At 41.9% G+C, this 17,638-nt stretch overlaps 2 protein-coding genes and 2 pseudogenes across 14 annotated transcripts in view; 3 read left to right on the top strand and 1 right to left on the bottom strand.

The window, feature by feature from the left end:
* The window catches only part of LOC116279247 (uncharacterized), a 233,477-nt gene that overhangs the window by 137,846 nt on the left and 77,993 nt on the right, over nucleotides 1–17,638 (bottom strand). The gene's annotated exons all lie outside the window — the stretch shown is intronic.
* The window catches only part of LOC140685366 (AT-rich interactive domain-containing protein 4B-like), a 99,088-nt gene that overhangs the window by 71,266 nt on the left and 10,184 nt on the right, over nucleotides 1–17,638 (top strand). For all 5 annotated transcript variants that reach the window (XR_012063790.1, XR_012063793.1, XR_012063792.1 and 2 more), the window contains one exon: nucleotides 14,876–15,044. The gene's annotated coding sequence lies outside the window, so the exon portion shown is untranslated. The remainder of the gene's footprint in view (nucleotides 1–14,875; nucleotides 15,045–17,638) is intronic.
* Nucleotides 7,032–10,074, top strand: LOC102530094 (myb/SANT-like DNA-binding domain-containing protein 3 pseudogene; annotated as a pseudogene).
* On the top strand, nucleotides 10,088–12,885 carry LOC102529841 (MAPK regulated corepressor interacting protein 2 pseudogene; annotated as a pseudogene).

Genomic DNA, 17,638 nt, shown 5'->3' with positions numbered 1-17,638 from the left:
GGATAATGAGATATTCTCTGGAATATTGACTAGCATTTGTGAATTGATTGTGAAAAACAATAAAAGGGTTCTAAACCCATCGAGAAGGGGGTGTCTGGGAATCCACTTTCCCCGGTCAGATTTCTTCTTGCCTCCTCTTTCAAGAAGGCATAGGTAAACGTTAAAAAATACATATATAAAATGCAGAAGATGGGTGAACTTCTGCCCATATGTGGAAATATGTATATGTTTGTTATCATTACTCTTTTAAAATGCTTCCAAGTGGACCCAGTTGAGAGTGGCCAGTCTTTGATGACCACACAGCTCTGCACTTGAACAAGGCTCTTAATTTTTCTTTCTTAGCCGTTGCTGCTCAACGTCGTTGATACACCAGGAGAATGTCTCATTTTTTCAACAAAAGTTTACTCTGCATGATTGCAAGGACTCTGAGGAATAATTAAGATTAAAATATTCCCAAGCAGGGAGAGAGGGATTTTGGATAAAAGAATATCTTACTCTCTCTTAGGATTTTGTCATTGGAGAAGATCATCTGACTTGCTCAGTAAAACTGCCATTAGTGCTTAAGCACACAAAGTCAGATTTTTGCCACATATAGTTTGTTGTTTTCATCTGGTGTTTAATTTCCTGATATCAAAAAAAAAAGAATTTGATTGCAAGATTTTTTTTCAGAATTTTAGGAGTTCTCCCGGCTGGTGTGAGGTCACCATTTTCATGTTACTGTGAAGTAAGTGCTTGAGAAAATAAATAATATGAATTCTTTTTTTTTTAATGGAGGTATTGGGGATTGAACCTGGGACCTCATGTATGCCAGGCACGTGTTCTGCCTCTGTGAGATTGTTTAAGAAGAACAGGGAAAAGAGAAACTTCCTCAAAATGACTAAATAGCCCAGGAAGAGGAAGCATTTGAGCTCCTGAAAAAATAATTGTTTCTGTAGAACAAGTTTTTTAGCTAGAGTTCCACGTTTCTTGTTATTTCCTTTGGCTGTGGGGTTTTAAATTACACACACTTTCACCTTCAGAGCTCCCCTCTCCCTCTGTTGCCCTGTCATTGGGAAGGGTTCCTGTCAGGGGCAGCCTGTGATAAAAGACGTAGTGATGGTAACTGCAGGGTGAGGGGAACGGCAGAGATACAGCCCACTCAGGTGTTGTGCACCTTTGAGGCACAGGTAGATTGGAAGCTGCGGTATGTTCAACTGCACAGGAGACTTCCTCTTTTTAGAGCCAATTAGGAAACGAGTTCCACTGACAGCTTGACCAGCTGCCCATCCCTGGCCATTGTACCGGAGTCAGGAGTGTGCTGGGACTGCGGGAAGGACACACAAGAGAAATGTTCTGCAGGACAAAGACCGCTCCACGGGGTATTTAGGGACCTGGAGAAGGGTGGATAGAACCTTGTGGCCAAGGAGGAAAGAAATGAGGGCTTTGAGAGGGAACCTCCTGCTGGTTATGCTAAAAGCAACGCCAGAAAATAGAAAGGGTCCATGATATCTTAGGTGGGTCTTCAGGTTGAAAAGTCACACTGTAACTGACATATGGAGAGTCGGAAGTTCCCACAGTGCTCCCAAGATCTCAACTGTAAATCACAAAGCTTGTGGGTCTTTGCAGAATCTGATTAGAATAACATAAGGGTATACAGAATTTGGAAAAGATTCATTTATTTCAAAAGAGAAATACTGCTTTGGGTTGTGTTTCAGTCACTAGTTGACTAAGTTATCTTTTGAACTGGGGTGGTTTTTTCTTTGTTTTTATTTTCCCTCATTGGTAATCCTCCAGCGAATCCCAGGCAGGAAACTCTTTCTTTCTTTAGCCATAAGAAATTTAGTTTTTGTTTGTAATACAGTCTTTACACCTTTTGATTGCCAGGAGAGACTAGAACAGCATGTGGTTTTATTTTTATTTTTTATTGAAGTGTGATTGATTTACAATGTTAGTTTCAGGTGTAAAGTGATTCAGTTATATATATACATATATTTTTTTCTTTTCAGATTCTTTTTTATTATAGGTTATTGTAAGAAATTGACTATAGATCCCTGTGCTATACAGTAGGTCCTTGTTGTTTATCTATTTTGTATAATGTAATGTGCCTCTGTTAATCCCCAACCCCTAATTTATCCCTCCCTGCCCTTTCCTCTTTGGTAACCATAGTTTGTTTTCTATGTCCATGAGTCTGTTTTTGGTTTGTAAATAGAATTTGTATCATTTTTTTAAAAGATTTCACATACAAGTGATAACATATATTTGTCTTCCTCTGACTTATTTACTCAATATGATAATCTCTAGGCCCAATTATTTTTAAAACCTATATTGTAAATTACTTTATTGGCATTTTCAAACTTTTCCACCATTGGCTATGAAAACAAGAATTCAACGTAATATTCAAATGAGTATTAAAGAGAAAGAGGGTAGAATTTAGTAAAGGGTTGACTTGGACTATGGTTCATGAAAAAATAGTTATTCAAATTTTGGGATATAGATATTTCTGGGTAATACTGACTTCTGATGTCACAGTTGTCTTTAAATAGTTTCAGGTGTATTCTGAGCAGTACCTTTTGTTGCCGCCTAATTATTCTAGAAAAAAGCTACTGATGGATGATGGACTTGGCAAATTTATCCTAAGAACTTGGTGAATGTCTTTATACTATGTGTGGAATGTTTACAAAATGCCCATCTTAGGCACTTTTATACCAATATGAAGTGTGCTGAAAAACATAGGCAGATGAAAAGATATATTGTCTAAATTTCTTTTTTCTTTTTATTGAAGTATAGTCAGTTTACAATGCTGTGTCAATTTCTGACGTACAGCACAATGTTTCAGTCATCCACATACATGCATACACTCCTTTTCCTATTCTTTTTATTATAGGTTACTGCAAGATATTGAATAATCTGGCCTAATAAAGCACATATTCTTAGAGCACTGTAGTAGGCTACCCCCATCCCACTAAACTTTCTTTCATTTCTTTTTCCTAAAAGCACTCTCTTTCCCCTGTCTTCTGCCATCCATCCACAAGCTCATCTCATCTAATCTTCAAATCCTCTAATCTTCATTTTCTTAGGTACCACTCCCTTCCTCTTTGTTGTAGCTTTATTTTAAAAAATAAAATTTTGGGACTAAGTAGCTTTACTGACATTTTCTGAGCATAGTACATGGTACTTAGTAGGGACCTTAAAAACTACTGAATGGGTTCGTGTAAATGACATAGACTACTTGGTAGCAACACGTTTTGTAGAGGACAAGCCCTACCCTCAGTTTTTTTCAGAATCTGACCACATTCTGACCTGCCATGTAGGAACATCAGTGATGACTCCTAGCTATGGTGCGTTCCTTTCTAGGCCTTCCCCTAGGAACCTCACCCTAGGATGAACACACACATATGCCAACACATGAAGAAAGCAACTGATTTCAACCCACTCAGACTGAAGAAACAAAAACACTTCAGCTTTATTATAGCTCCTGGTTTGTTTGCTGAGGTAGAGGGGAGGGGCTGTGCCACTGAAGCAGTGCCCTATATAACCAGATGAGCAGGATTCTGTAAAATGTCTTACTAGCCCATGTGATACCAAGTGGGTATCACGAAGATATGCAGGACCTTGACCTTGCTGATTTTACTGTTCTTTGTCCATCCTAGTAGTGTCTATGGCAGCTAGCAGCACAGTTTTCTAGACTCTACATCAAATAGAACTGCTGTCATTTTTGGGCTAACGAGCCCTGCTGAGGGTCTGAAGAGGGCTGCACTGTGCAAGGCCACACAGAACATTTCTGGACCCTCATCAAATGCAGACAACCACATGCTTGATCAGAGAGTGCTCAATTTTTTAAAAAAAAGATGGAAAGGAATACACGTGTGTATATGTATGACTGAAACATGCTGTACACCAGAAATTGACACAACATGTAAACTGACTATACTTCAATAAAATTTAGAAATTAAAAAAATAATAATTCAGAATGGCATATTACTTATCTGGAATATCCTTTCTCATCTCTCTTTTCACGTCTCATTTTCTCCAAACCTGCACAAAGCTTGCAAGATAAAAATTAGTGTGAAGTCTCCTATCAGATTCACACTACAGTTTGTCACTGTTGAAAAATTCCTGCCTGATTTCACTAAACCCATATTAAAGCAAAACAAACAAACAGGCATGAACTAAAGAGATCTGAAGTCTAGTCCAGGATCTGTGGCTAAATTAGCTGTGCAATCAAAGCATGTCACATTTCTGTGTCTCAGTTCCTCATCAGGAAAATGATGTAGCTAAACTACATGGTTTCCATGGTCTCTTGCAGCTCTGAAATGCAAATTTAATAAAAGGCTCAGAATTTCCACTTCTGACTGAGATGCATAAAGTGGCAAGACACCATTACTCTCAACCCTATAAACCATGATGAACTGAGTAAATCAGAAAATTGTAGTTTTTAAAATACCCATCAGAAAGCTGATGATGCAAAGAATTCTAAATAAATTCCGGAAATTGTAAAGTCCTTCATAAGACAAGACACCATGGTTATTCTTATTCTTGGCAAAGTGGTAAGAGAACAAGAAATTTTCCACTAACAAGATTAAGAAGAACCAGCCAAATTTATAAACAAACTTTAATGACAGCATGTGGATTCAGGTAACGGACTAGAATTCAGAGGAAGTCCAGGTACAAGCCCCACCTGCCAACTCTTCCCCGTGGGTCTTCACTGACTGCGCAAGTCTGAGGGCAAGGCAAGAGAGCTAAGAGAAAATCTCATGAACCAAATGGGCACCCATCACTGTGCCCGAGACAGCTGTCCTCTGAGGGTGGAGGACAAGACAGGGATTATGAGATAACCTCCCCTCCCCAAGGCACTCTGAGTAAGGCAGATGATGATCTTCCTAAGAAAATGGGGAAAAACATGAGGTAAAGAAAACCTGAGGTGGTACTGGAAAGCAAAGGAAATGTCTAAGCAATCCAAAGAGCTGGCAGCTAGGGTGCAAAGCAGAGACCAAGGTTCAGAAAGCAGACGGGGCAGAGTATGTGGTGGGATAATAGACAAAGCTTTCCAAAGCTGACCAAAGACCTCAACTCACAGACACAGAAGCTCAATAAGCCACAGGCAGGATAAATACAAAGAAACCCATAGCTTGGCACATCACAGTTAAACTGCTGAAAATGGCAGGGGGTGGAAAGAGGGGGAGAGCAACTCTTAAAAGCAACCACAGAAAAGAGAAAAAGCATCTACTAGGGAAAACCAATAGGAACTACGGCTGACTTATCACTGGAAACAATGAAAGCCAGAAGGCAACACCAGCTTTCAAAAAACTATCAGCCCGGAGTTCTACATCTAGGGAAATCCATTTCACAAATGAAGATGAAGTAAAAGTATTCAAAGAGACAAAAGCAAAAAGAATTTGTCTCCAGCAGACTTTTACTACAAGAAATGCTAAAAGATGCTCGTCAGGGTGAAGGAAAATGACACCAGGTGGGCCCCCAGATCTGCAGAAAGAATAAATAACTGAAAAATATAAAAAGCCTAAAAAGAAAAGAGCCAATGCACATGTTTTAACGTCTCTAAGAGACTACTGATTGCTTAAAGCAAAAAACTAATGGATTGTGGGGTTCACAGCACAAGCAAAAGCAACATACAGGGGCACAAACTGCTAGAAGGAGGTAAACGAACCCATGCGCCTGTAAGCTTTCCAGTGTTAGTGACGTGGTTTATATTATTCGAAACTGACTGTGATAAATAACAAAATGCTCACGGGTCATCTTTGAACACCCTTTCCGTTTTTGGTCAAGATGTTTACTAATAACATGTCCATCAATGGGGAGTAAAGGGGAGGAAAAAGAGAGAAACCAAAATAAATCACCAATTTTAAGTAACGACTTATTTCACTACGCCGTTTTTGTGTGCGTTTACATCAGTAATAATACAAACTAACACATTTTATTTAAATGCCACAGATTCACTGACACTTCCCAAGAACACAGAAATTAACCATGTTAATCAAGATGAATCCACATTTTAATTGAAATCATTTTGAAGTGCTCTACTTCCTATTTGGAAAGTATACAGTTTTAGGATATTAAAAAACTACCTTGCTGAATATGGCTCTAAAGTTCTAATTTGAAGACAGAAATAACATATGTGGTATACAGTTAGCCTACATTATCAGCTATTATAAAAGTAATTAATGAAAAAAATTGTTTATATTATAAAGGAAGTCACAGCACTGAACATGAGAATAGGACTTTTAAATATTTGAATTTTAACCGAACAGAAGGAACAAAAGCAAGCTTTTTTTAGCATTCATTATTTTATTAAAAGATCCCTAATAATTCCTCGACAGAGTCAAAATATTTAATGGGTTGAAATATCCTGAGAGATGAGAACACCGAGGAACAATGGCAAGCGTGACTGAGGCTGTGCTCTGTGGGAAGCAAGCTACTCTTACATTTAACCCCCCTAACAGCATTGCAAAGTGGCTCTTAAGATCTTCAGAGAATTTAAATAATGCATCCAAAATCACACATCAGTGAGAGCCAGGATTTGAACCTCAAGTCTGTAAACCAAAGCCCATGATCATCTCTCAAATAATAATGCTAACTGACTGACAAGTACATTACACATTCCCCCCCAGCCCTTTGATAGCAGAGCACATTTCTTACAGACAAGACGTTCTTCTGCATAACCAAATATAATAATCAAAAGTAGGAAATTAACACTCATGCTCAGATCCTATTTAAGTTTTTACAATGGTATCAATAATGTACTTGTGAGCCAAATACCCAGAATCATGTGTCACAATGACCACAATGCAATCTTTAATGTACTTTTCCCCTTTAGAAGTTTAAGGGAATCAAACATTTTGCACAGTGCACAGAACTTGACTGAGCACGTGGTATGTGTAAGGCACTGTTTGACAGTTCAGTGGAGGTAAGACAGAGTTCCACTTCCAGTGACTTTACATTCTAGTAAGAAAAGACTAACAAGTGAACTAGTAACATGACTTTCAGGTTTGGCCAAGTGCTATGACTGGGTGGCTTGGAAATGGCCATCTAGGGAGCTGAAATCTGAATGATTAGAAGAAACTGCATTGTTAAGAGATGGAATAGGAGCGTTCCAAACAGAGGGAAAAGCAAATACAACCTAGAGAAGGACAGAGCTGGTGTTTTGGAGGAAAAGAAAAGATGCCAGTGTGGCGACAGCATCTTGAGCAAAGGGAGCAGAGGCTGATGTGGGGATGAGACTGGACAGATAGAAACAAACTCATGAGGTGTGACTCTAAACCTTATAACTAAGAGCAAAGGAAAGCTATTGAAGGATTTTAAGCAGACAACTGTCATGGTTTCATTGACATTTTAAAAAGACGATTCTGGCTACTGGTAGGAGAATGGACTGAAGAAGATGGTCAAGTGAAAGCAGAGACCAACTAAAAGCTATTTCAGTAGGCCATGTGAGATGATGGTGACTGAGACCAGGCTGGTAGAAATGAAGGTGTAAAACGGGACAAATCCAAATGATATTTTGGAGACCAAAGGAACGTGGTGACAGATTAGACATGGCGGATAAGGAGGAAAACAGGTTTTAAGGATATCTCCTAGGTGCCAGTTACTCAGATGGGGAAGACTGGGAGAAGAACAATATGGGAGAAGTCTATTTTGGACATACTAAGTCTATTTAGGAGAGAAGTCTAAATCAGAAACATAAATTTGAGAATTATTCACATGTAGACAGTATTTAAAACAGTACATTGAATGAGACCACCTACAGAAAGAAGAAGGGGAAAGTGTCTAGGACTAACCTCTGGGATATGCCAGTACTTACAGGCAGGTCAAGGAGAGAAGTCTGTAAAAAAAACCAAAAACCAAAAACAAACAAACAAACAAAAAACAAGCATGAGAAAGTGTGAGATAAGAGGAGAACAAGAATATGTTTCATAAACTAAGAGAAGCAGGTGAACAGGCAGAAAACAGTGCTGAATGCTTCTACAAGAGTTTTTAAGATGGATTTGGTAAATGGAAGTCACCGGTAACCTTGACTAGAGTGATTTCAGTGGCGAAATGGTGAGAGAGGCCAGTCTGGAGTAGGCTGAAGAGCAAAGGAAAAGGGAGAGAGCACATAGAGAGCTTTTGAAAATCTGCTTGAAAGAGGATAAGAGAAATGGAGCAAGGAGCTAGAGAAGAACGTGGAATCAGGAGAGAGTTTATAAGTGATCTCTATTCTGCATCTGCCTGTCCGACCTGGACGCCGACAGCTTGCAATGCAGCTAGCATGACTTGAGGGACTCAATTTTCAAAAATGAATTTTGGTTTAAAGGCAGATGTGGCTAGCGGCTACTATTTTGGACAGTATAGCTCTAGAGCACGTCTGTATACTAATTAAGATGGTCCAATCATAGAAAGGGAAAAAAATTCATGATGCAGGGTCAATCCTTGAGAGACTCAGAGCCTAAGGACTCGCGTGCGGCGGGCGGCCCGCGAGGGGGCGGCGGCTCCCGGGCTTTGTGGCCGCGGCGCGCGCGGCGGGGCCTGGCCGGCAGGGGGCGCGCCGCCGCCGCCCGGCGCTCGGAGCCCGCGGCCCTCCCGGCTGCCCCGCCTGCGAGAGGAGCTGAGGCCGCCCGAGCTCGCTTCTCGCCGGCCCCTCCCCGGGTCGCCGAGGCCGCCGCGCCGCCGCTGCAGGCTGGCTAACAGCCGGAAGAAACGTAGTGCAACATGCAAAGCAAAAAACCCATAAAACCTGCCAGGTACTTCTCAGAATTGGAAAAGAGCATCCTGCTCGCTTTAGTAGAAAAGTGCAAGTATGTGCTGGAGCGTAAGGAGAGCGACGCGCGAACCCCTGCCCTCAAGCAGCGCACCTGGCAGGCGCTGGCCCACGAGGGCAGCTCTCAGCCCAGCATGTCCCTGCGGGATTTCAAACGGCTGAAGAAGTGCTGGGAGGACATCAAGGCTCGGACCAAAAAGATTATGGCCCATGAGAGAAGAGAGAAAGTGAAACGGAGCGTCAGCCGACTCCTGAGCACGCACGTCCTGGGGAAGGAGACGGTCGCCAGCATGCGGCCCGGCAGCTCTGCTTCCCGCACAGCCCGCCGAGGAGGAGCACCGGTACCAAGCCCGCGCCCGCGCCCGCGCAGACGCCGAAGAATCGTTCGCTGTTTCAAACACAAGAGCTGTGCATGATGAGAAAGAGCTCATGCATTTTCCAGGGTGTGAGGGGACCTCCCAGCCTGAACTCTCGTGCTCAGCTGTCAGAATAACAGCCACTAAAAACTACCGGAGCAAAAAACAGGAGCAAAACCTCCCAGGAAGGTGCTTTAAAAAAGATGCATGAGGAAGAACGCCATCAACAAACGTCCATCTTACAGCTGCAGCTGATAAAAATGAATGAGGTGCATGTGGCCAAAACCCAGCAGATAGAGCGAGAGGGTGAGATGGCAGAGGAGGAACACAGGATAAAAAAATGGAAGTTCTCTATTAAAAAAAATGTTTGGGGAAAGAAAACTGCAAGCTTTTAACAAGGACTGGCCTGTTATCCTCGTTTAACCGGCCCTTTCCCAACTCACCGTAAGACTGTGGGGGTGGCTCCCTTGTAATTAACCTGGGCTGGCAAAGAAAGTCTGGAAGGTGAGCTTGCGGTCAGTTAACCTGTAACAGCTACAGCTAGGAAAATTAGAGCGGCAGCAGCCACTTATTGAGAACACATTCAGGTAAGCAGCTGCACCCTGCGCACCCCTGAAGTGGCAAAGAAGCCGTTAGGGGTCTCCTGAAAGTTACCGCTATGAGCGCTACCATTCCGAATGTAACGTCTCTTAATTAGAATTCATACAAGAACCATGTGTGAGTGTTGTTGTATTTTTTAAATCAAATACAAGTGTGACCATAAAGGAGTGTGGCTTTTTGCAGGCGGTGTTTTTTTTTCTTTTTTTAAACAGACAGCAGACCTTTACCATCCAAACGAACGCCCTCCCATTGCCAGTGCCTGTCCTAGGAGGGCACACGTTCCTCTAGCAGTGATGCTGTTGCTTAGGACTTGCCAGAGACCTTCCCGGAACCTCCACAAGAGCTGCAGCACATTTTTCATTTTTTTCAATGTCATCGTTTGAGTGTGGATTCCCTGTTTTCAAACAACTCAACCTATGGAAGAAGTTTTTTCTAATGTGGCTCATAAACTGCCTTTTTTAAGGCCTTCCATTCCCCAGAGAGGAGTTCCAAATAGTGTCTCCAACAAGGGTAGCTTTTGGAGTTAAGGGTGTAACTGCTTCAAGGGAGAAATGTTCATTTAGATTTCTACATTCTGTCATGCTTGGTTCATTAAAAGACGGAAGGAAGGAAGGGAAGGAAGGGAAGGAAAGAAGGAAGAAGGAAAGGAAGGAAGGAAGGAAAAAGAAAAGAAAAGAAAAGAAAAGGGAAGGAGAAGTCATGAGAAGGAATCCAGAGCTCAAGTTGAAGAATCTACAAGGGCTATAACATGAATGAAGCAAGGCAGTTTATGTGGATAATTTGCTTGCTGTTTCCAAGTAGAAGAAATATAGTGAGTGGAAGTCTCTGTGGATGAAACATTTTTCTTTTTCTTTTTTGTGTTAAAATTTAGAGATGTATCTGCGAACATGAGCTATTTCTGATGCATTACATGAGCTTGCTAATGTCTAAGAGGAGATAATTCCTAACCCCACCAATTGAAAAAAGTCTTTATTTCTTAGATGCCCTTTACTTAAAGATTTAAATCCTGTTTCATTCATATTTTTAAATTTGCATTTCATTCCTACAACCCTGCCTTCTTGGCAGTATATGAAACAGAGGGGCTGAAGGTAATATTGTTCTAAATAGAAATAGTAGGTGTATCTGACCACCTTCTGACATAGTGTCCAGTAAAATCTGGTTTTATTAGTTTTTATTTCTTGTATTTAGACCCCATCTTTAGGAGGTATACAGTTATGATCAAAAAGACCAGACAAAATAATCAGTATGTGAATAAGGTTTAAGAAGCTATTATTTAGAACTTGAGTGAGGATCAGTAATCCTCGGCTGCTCTATGTCCCAGCCCAAATCTCTAATTTCTTGACATGCTTTCCTTCTATAAGCTCATCTAGTCCTGTGAATTCAAACATGATCAATAGGTTGATGTGGCCTGAAGAAACTCTATTTCCAGCCCAGATGTCTCTAGTACTAATCCCACATGCCTCCTGGACATCTCTAGGCATCTTTGGCTCATTTTTCTATTGCTTTGCTCATCTTTTTCATTGATATGTATTTTCTGGATAATAATACATTTTTGGTTATATTGGCTACTTCTGTGTCTTTTCTTTGAAATTTGTTTATAGTGTCTTCTCTTATAATGAAATTTAGTTTGAATGTAGTCAGATTTATTCGTCTTTTCCTTGTTTTCTGCTTTGGGATCCGGTTTGAAAATTTTTTTCCCAAAAGTGCTAGCTGGGTAGAGGGCGTGGAATCTGGCCGGCGGGCGGCAAGGGCGAGGGCGCGCTGCAGCCCCTCCGCACCATGTCCACTATCACCAAGGGACCAGCAAGCTGGCCGCCCAGCGCCGCACGGGTCCCGCGCAGCAGCAGGTGGAGAGCAGGCTTGGAGCTCTCCTGACAAGCCGGCATCCCTCACCGACGACCCCGCAGACCTCGAGGGCGCAGCTGCGGGGACCCTGGCACCGGCCCGAGGCTGGTGTTCAATCGGATGAATGGCCGGTGGCCCCGTGCTCCATCCCCCTCCCTTGAGGGAACCCAGGAGACCCACACACTGGCCCACGAGGAGAACGGCCGGTTTGTATCTGGAGCCTGACAGCAAGTGGAGCAGCAGCTGGGTGGTGGCCCAGCCGGAGGGAGCGGGCCGGCGCCAGTGCAGTCCGTGGAGAGGATGCCCAACTCCCGGCTGCACAACCCCGTGCCCATCGACCTGGGTGAGTGGTGGGCACAGCAGTTCCTGGCCGGAGTCAACAGCTGCACCTATTCTCACCCTCGGAAGGAATGCTGCCTGTGCAGGGCCTGGCCCTGCCCCCCGCTGGACCCTCTGCCAGGAGAGGACCCCAGTGCCCTGTCCACCCACGGCGGCAGGCCCCGCTTCACTCTGGGCCTGGCCAGGCGCCGGCCACACCGAAGTGCCAGCATTTGGGCTTCTGCACTTGCTGACGCCTTGACCCAGCTGTTAACGGCTGCCAGGGACCAGGGGCTGAAGCTGTCTGACCTCAGTCCTGCTCACTGTGCGCGGGGACCAACCTGTGGGGCTGGCAGGGAGGAGCTCCAGGCTAAGAAAGTTGAGAAACTGCTATAAATAAATAAATAAATAAATAAATAAATAAATAAATAATCTTTCCCTAAAGAAATAAAAAAAATCCTTCCCTACCTCAAAACCACAAAGATATTCATTCATCTGTCTTTTTGCTAAAAGTTTGAAAATTTAGTTCTTCATATTTTAGTCTTTTTAAATCAGACTACTGTTTTTGTGCATGAGGTAGAGATCTGCTTTTATTTATTTTACGTGTGAACAACTAATTGTTCTGGCAGCATTTACTGACTGGTTTAACTTTATTTTTATGGTTCATGGTGTCATTAATGTCAGACTGGGTTTTCACATGTCCATGGATTGTTTATTCTTTTCCATTGTTCAAAATTTTCTTGTTCAAAGCTTTCTTCAAAATTTTCTTGGGAATGCCAGGCCCTTTCCTACTCTATGTGAATTTCAGAGTCATCTTGTCAAGTTCTATGATAAACCTAAAGAGTGTTATAGAAAACTCCTCAGGGCCTCAATTGCTCCCCTGGAACATGCTGACAGTAATGGTTGTTATGACAAGATATAATTAACTTTTTAGTGGGCTTCAAGAATGGTTGTTATCATCAGTATCATCTTTATCCTCATCAATGAATGAGCATTTACTCTGGCTCCGAGATCTTAAATTCCGGAGTCCTACCTTCTGACCACAGCTTCACGTATGTGTTTATACATCGTCCACTCCCTTACTCCCACTAACCTGATTCTTCGACTTCAAAGTATTTAGTGTTGAAACCATCTCTATTTTTCTAGTCTGTCAGTCCATTCCTAGATTGATTTTTTTCCCATTCATCACAAAAGTTGCTCCAACTCTTTACCATTCTATGTTATTTGCTTATTAAGTCTTCTAATCGATACTACCAGGCTTATTTTGGGGTCAGATGGCCTTGGTTTTTGGTTACCAGAGAACCTTTCCTCATTCTCATCTCTAAATGTGGCTATAATTCCATCTATGCTATAATACCCACAATTCTGATGAATCTCTACTCATGCTGAGTGCAAAAGAGCAAACCCCAAATGGTTATGTAATGTATGATCCCACTCACACAACATTCCAGAAATGGCAAAATTAAAGAAATGGGGAACATATCACAGGTTTCCAGGGATTGAGAGATGGTAAAGTGGGAGGGAACTCTGTGCGGCTGAGAAAGAGAAACATGAAGGATCCTCAAGGGGATGTTCTGTGTCTTGACTGTACCCATGTTAACATCCTAGTTGTGATACTGCAGTAAAACCTAGAGAGAGGTTACCATTGGGGGCAACTGGGTAAAAGGTTATAGACGCTCTTTATTATTTCTTATAGCTGCATTGCATTATATCTCGAAATGAATAGGTTGATTTTTAAAAGTCAAAAGATGGAGGCAGTATCTGGGAAACAAGTATGTCAGTTGGTCAGTTACGGCATGAGCCCCAGAACCATGACATCACAATGGCCAGAACCCTGCCTGTAGCAGAAGCTCAGGCTTCCTGGAGGAGCTCACAGCACTCTGCCAAGTGCTGGAGACACACTCGGTTTTCACAGAGAAGAATTAAAGAAGACAGGATGTTCACCGCAAGCAATGAGCTTGTAGGTGATCATTCAAGGTTTCACTGTATAAGGTAATCTTTTAATACACTATTTTTTCAGTGTTACCATTCCATTTCTTAATTACATTATATCCTGTGCAACTTTTTAATTGAAGTGGAGTCAGTTGACACAGAGCTGTGTTCGTCTCTGGGGAACAGCATAATAGTGCGGTCATACATACACATACAGACACTATTTTTGATTATCAGAGCAGACTTTGTTGCCTCTAAAATATATGAACTCCTTCTAACCTTCAGCACTGGTTTCATGAAAAGCTACCTGTGTCCGTAAGATTCAGCTCTGCTGAGCACAAGGCAGCAGGCTTGACGTTCTTGGTTGGGGGTGGGGCTCACTTTCTTGACTTCCTGGGAAAGAATTTTCTGTAGATTTACAATAATCTCTGGTCTATGTATCAGTTTTTAAGCTCAGTTCAATTCAGGTGTTTCACCTATTACGACCGGAAGCTCTGTTAGAGCTTAGCTGTAGCTTAGCCAAATAACAGCGAAGTACTTCCTCGTGTTTAGAAACATTTTAATGACTCCAGTATCATTTGTTGAACTTTGAGAATGTTTTCCAAAAATCTAAATATTGATTTACATTACAATTTACCAGAATCCTCAGTTATTTAAACTTTTGTGTTGAAAGGAAACCAAACTGTAATTACTTCTCTGTAATCTTCAAATAACTTTATCTATGTTAGGCCAAAAGTTATCCTATTTGGGTTTTCCTAGGTTTTGACTAGTTTTTTACCTTCTTGTAATACACTCTTAAGTCTCTGTTCCTCTTCCAGTTCACGAATCAACTTCGCTCTTTTCTCCTCTTCCCCACCTCTAAGAGCGCCATGCCTTGGCACTTTGTTCCTGAAACTGTTTTCCATCCACATCAACCCCCTAAGCGACCTCATTTCTTTCAATCGCTTTCTGTAACTTACTAACTCCTGATTTGGAACTGTGGAGCCCTGTTTGGGAGATTGAGGCTAATTTTTAGTGTCCACCTTGACATTTAACATAAACTCCATCAGATATGGGACCAATGACTTGCTGTTCTGTGGTGTCTGATGTTTTGCAGGGAAAGCCCTTCTACTGCGGTGGACGCCCACAGGGACAATGCGTCACCGTATGAAGGCACCCAATAGTACTGTGATCATGTTCGGCCCGGCCAAGCTCCAAACAGGCTGGAGGAAGGAGAAGAGGAAACTGTTCCTGTACAGGGATGAACTATTGATCTCGAACACCAAGTACACACATACTATGCTCTCCCAATAATCATAAAGTTGTATTTATGCTGTTCAACTTAATAATCTGAGTTTACCACCTAGTTTTTCCAATTAGCCATAAGAAGGGTGGGTGAGGGGAACTAAACTTCCATTCTTCCTCAGCTCACCTGCAGTTCAGCTGGAAACTAGGTCATCTTGGGATTTCTACTTCAGAAACCAGCACAAATGGAATAGCTGACTAACTGCTACGTTTGTACTTGGTCGTAAGAAGTAAATTTCAGTTTGTGTGTAATAATAAAGGGGGCTTCAACGTTTCTTTCTTCACAAATGTTTCTCCAGTTGTGTGAGATGCTAAAATTCCGTGAAAATTCTTTTGAGGTTTTTGTCATCGTTTTCCTACTACATACATTAGACACTTCTGTTCTCAAGACTTGCAGCCAGATACAGCCTTCAGTATCACTTCTGATACTCACTAGAATGCTCAGTCAGTTATTTTCTACCGAACAAGTAGTTTAGTTTTTGAAACAGGATCTCCATGATAAACGTAAAGATATTAATACTAGTAGAGGCCCATGAAGAACTTGCAAATGGGGACTGCACAGAGCGGACCCCATCTTTACACATCACTATCCTCAAATTTAGTTAGTAAAGAATACAGAGACAATGAAAGACACATTTTATCTAACTCTAAAGATGAAGGTTACTGAAAACTTAGCAGTGAAAGGACAGATACTTATAGAATACTTCCCGACCCCAGCTTCCAAGCATCTCAGGGAACACCTCTACCTTAGAAAGGGGAAGCTTCCTAGGACCTTATAAACCCCACAGCTCACAGGGCTCACCCTCTGGTATCAAGGTTAAGGGGCAGGAGAAGGGAGGGGCACCTGTCTTGTTAATACATCGTAACAGGGGACACAAGATAGAAATGGAAACTTGAGTCCTCTTCACCCTTCTCTTCCTGAGCCACTTAACATAAGATTCATCCTCTAATTCCTACTGAGAAAATCTCAGAGCAGGTGACTAGATGTGAAGAAACAGTCGGGCCCTAGGAGAATCCCCTAGACCAGAAAGCTTCCTTGTGATACATTTAAAATATTTCCATGCTAACATCTGGCTTTTTTGATACAATGTCATGAGATTTATCATCTCACTCCCCAAATCAAAGAACAGTCCCATCAGAAAACCTAGTGGCTCTGGGAAAAGAGGGAAGAGGTGGAGGTGGGTACTTCAGGGAACTACAGGACAACACCCATGGATGCCAAGTGGTTGTCAGAACAGGCTCCTGAGTTAGGCTGTCTGGGTTCCAACCCCTTTTTTGTTGCTTTTGGTTATTTACTTAGCCTCTCTGAGAGTTCCCTCACCTATACAATGGGGCAAATAATGACTATATGGTGTGGTTGTTTGGCAATTAAGTGAAATAACGTTTATAAAATATCTACAACAGTGCTTGGCATATGGTAAGTGCTCAGTGTTACAGAAGAGTCATTTGTGAAGCCATGCTCTGGGTTTTTGGATAACTTCTTGGTTTAGGTTCAAGAGAGTGCATAATCTTGGTACCTTATTGAACTAAGGAGAGAATTACGGAAGTAAGTTTTTCCAGGTCAGTATATCTGAAAGTTCCCACATGGTACCTTGAGAGTCTATACACATAGACGCCTACATTAGAAGAAGAATGTAGAATGTAAAATCTAGCAGATATGTATCTATCATTCCCACCACCACATATTTTTATCTTGATAATGACTTCACAGTTAATCTAGAAACATAATTTTATCTGACAGTTGTGTTTCATAAAAATCTTCAAACACGCAGACATAGAGTAAAACTGATGAAACAGAAAGTAGCAAAAGAACATCTTGTATCAGAAGGTGAGTTTCCATCATATTTACACTCATGGCGCCCTGAGCTTTGTATCTAGACCTTTCAGGTGGGCTTCCTGAGAAATTATTTTCATTCCACAAACCCCACTGAAGAGCTGTAGCTTAACTGTTCCGTGTATCGGAGGAGTCATAGAAATTCCTGCACATGAGGGTCTCTGAGCTCATTTAACCTTGAGTATTTCTATATGTGGTTCTGAATAGCAGGGCTTTCCAGAGCGCCAGGCCCAAGTTCTCTGGGCATCCCTCACAGGACGTGGAGCTATGATTACACCCTAGGCCTACGTGAGCATTACATGTGTGAATTAACCAACAGATATGGTCATTTGATGTCAGAAGTCAAAAGGGAATAGGCAGAAACAGTCAGTTCAGTCCCCCCAACACTTTTTGAAGAAAGACATGAATGAATGAAAAGTTAATTATAACAATTATAAAAATTACATATATAATAACAAATATAACAATAAATGACTTAACGGTTCTCTGATCTCTACAATATAAACCATGGTCCATTCTCAATTCCCATCATTCAGAAAATGCCTATTTGCTACCATCGAAGTATTTTCAGGGCCTTCCTGGACCAGCCTCTGTTCAACACACACTTGGCAAAGGCCTATCTAACCATTCCCTGTGCTGTGCACAGAGGGTCAAAGAGATAAAGGAGCCATGCTTTGCCTAGAGCAGCGAGGCAAGCATTTCAGCATGAACACAGTGGCTCCATTACGTTTAAGAAACAAA

This window comes from Vicugna pacos, chromosome 24 (genome assembly GCF_048564905.1).
Source record: "Vicugna pacos chromosome 24, VicPac4, whole genome shotgun sequence".
In the NCBI taxonomy this organism is placed as follows: domain Eukaryota; kingdom Metazoa; phylum Chordata; class Mammalia; order Artiodactyla; family Camelidae; genus Vicugna; species Vicugna pacos.
The sequence above is the reverse complement of the archived record's forward strand: the minus strand, read 5'-3'. Positions and strand labels throughout refer to the sequence as shown.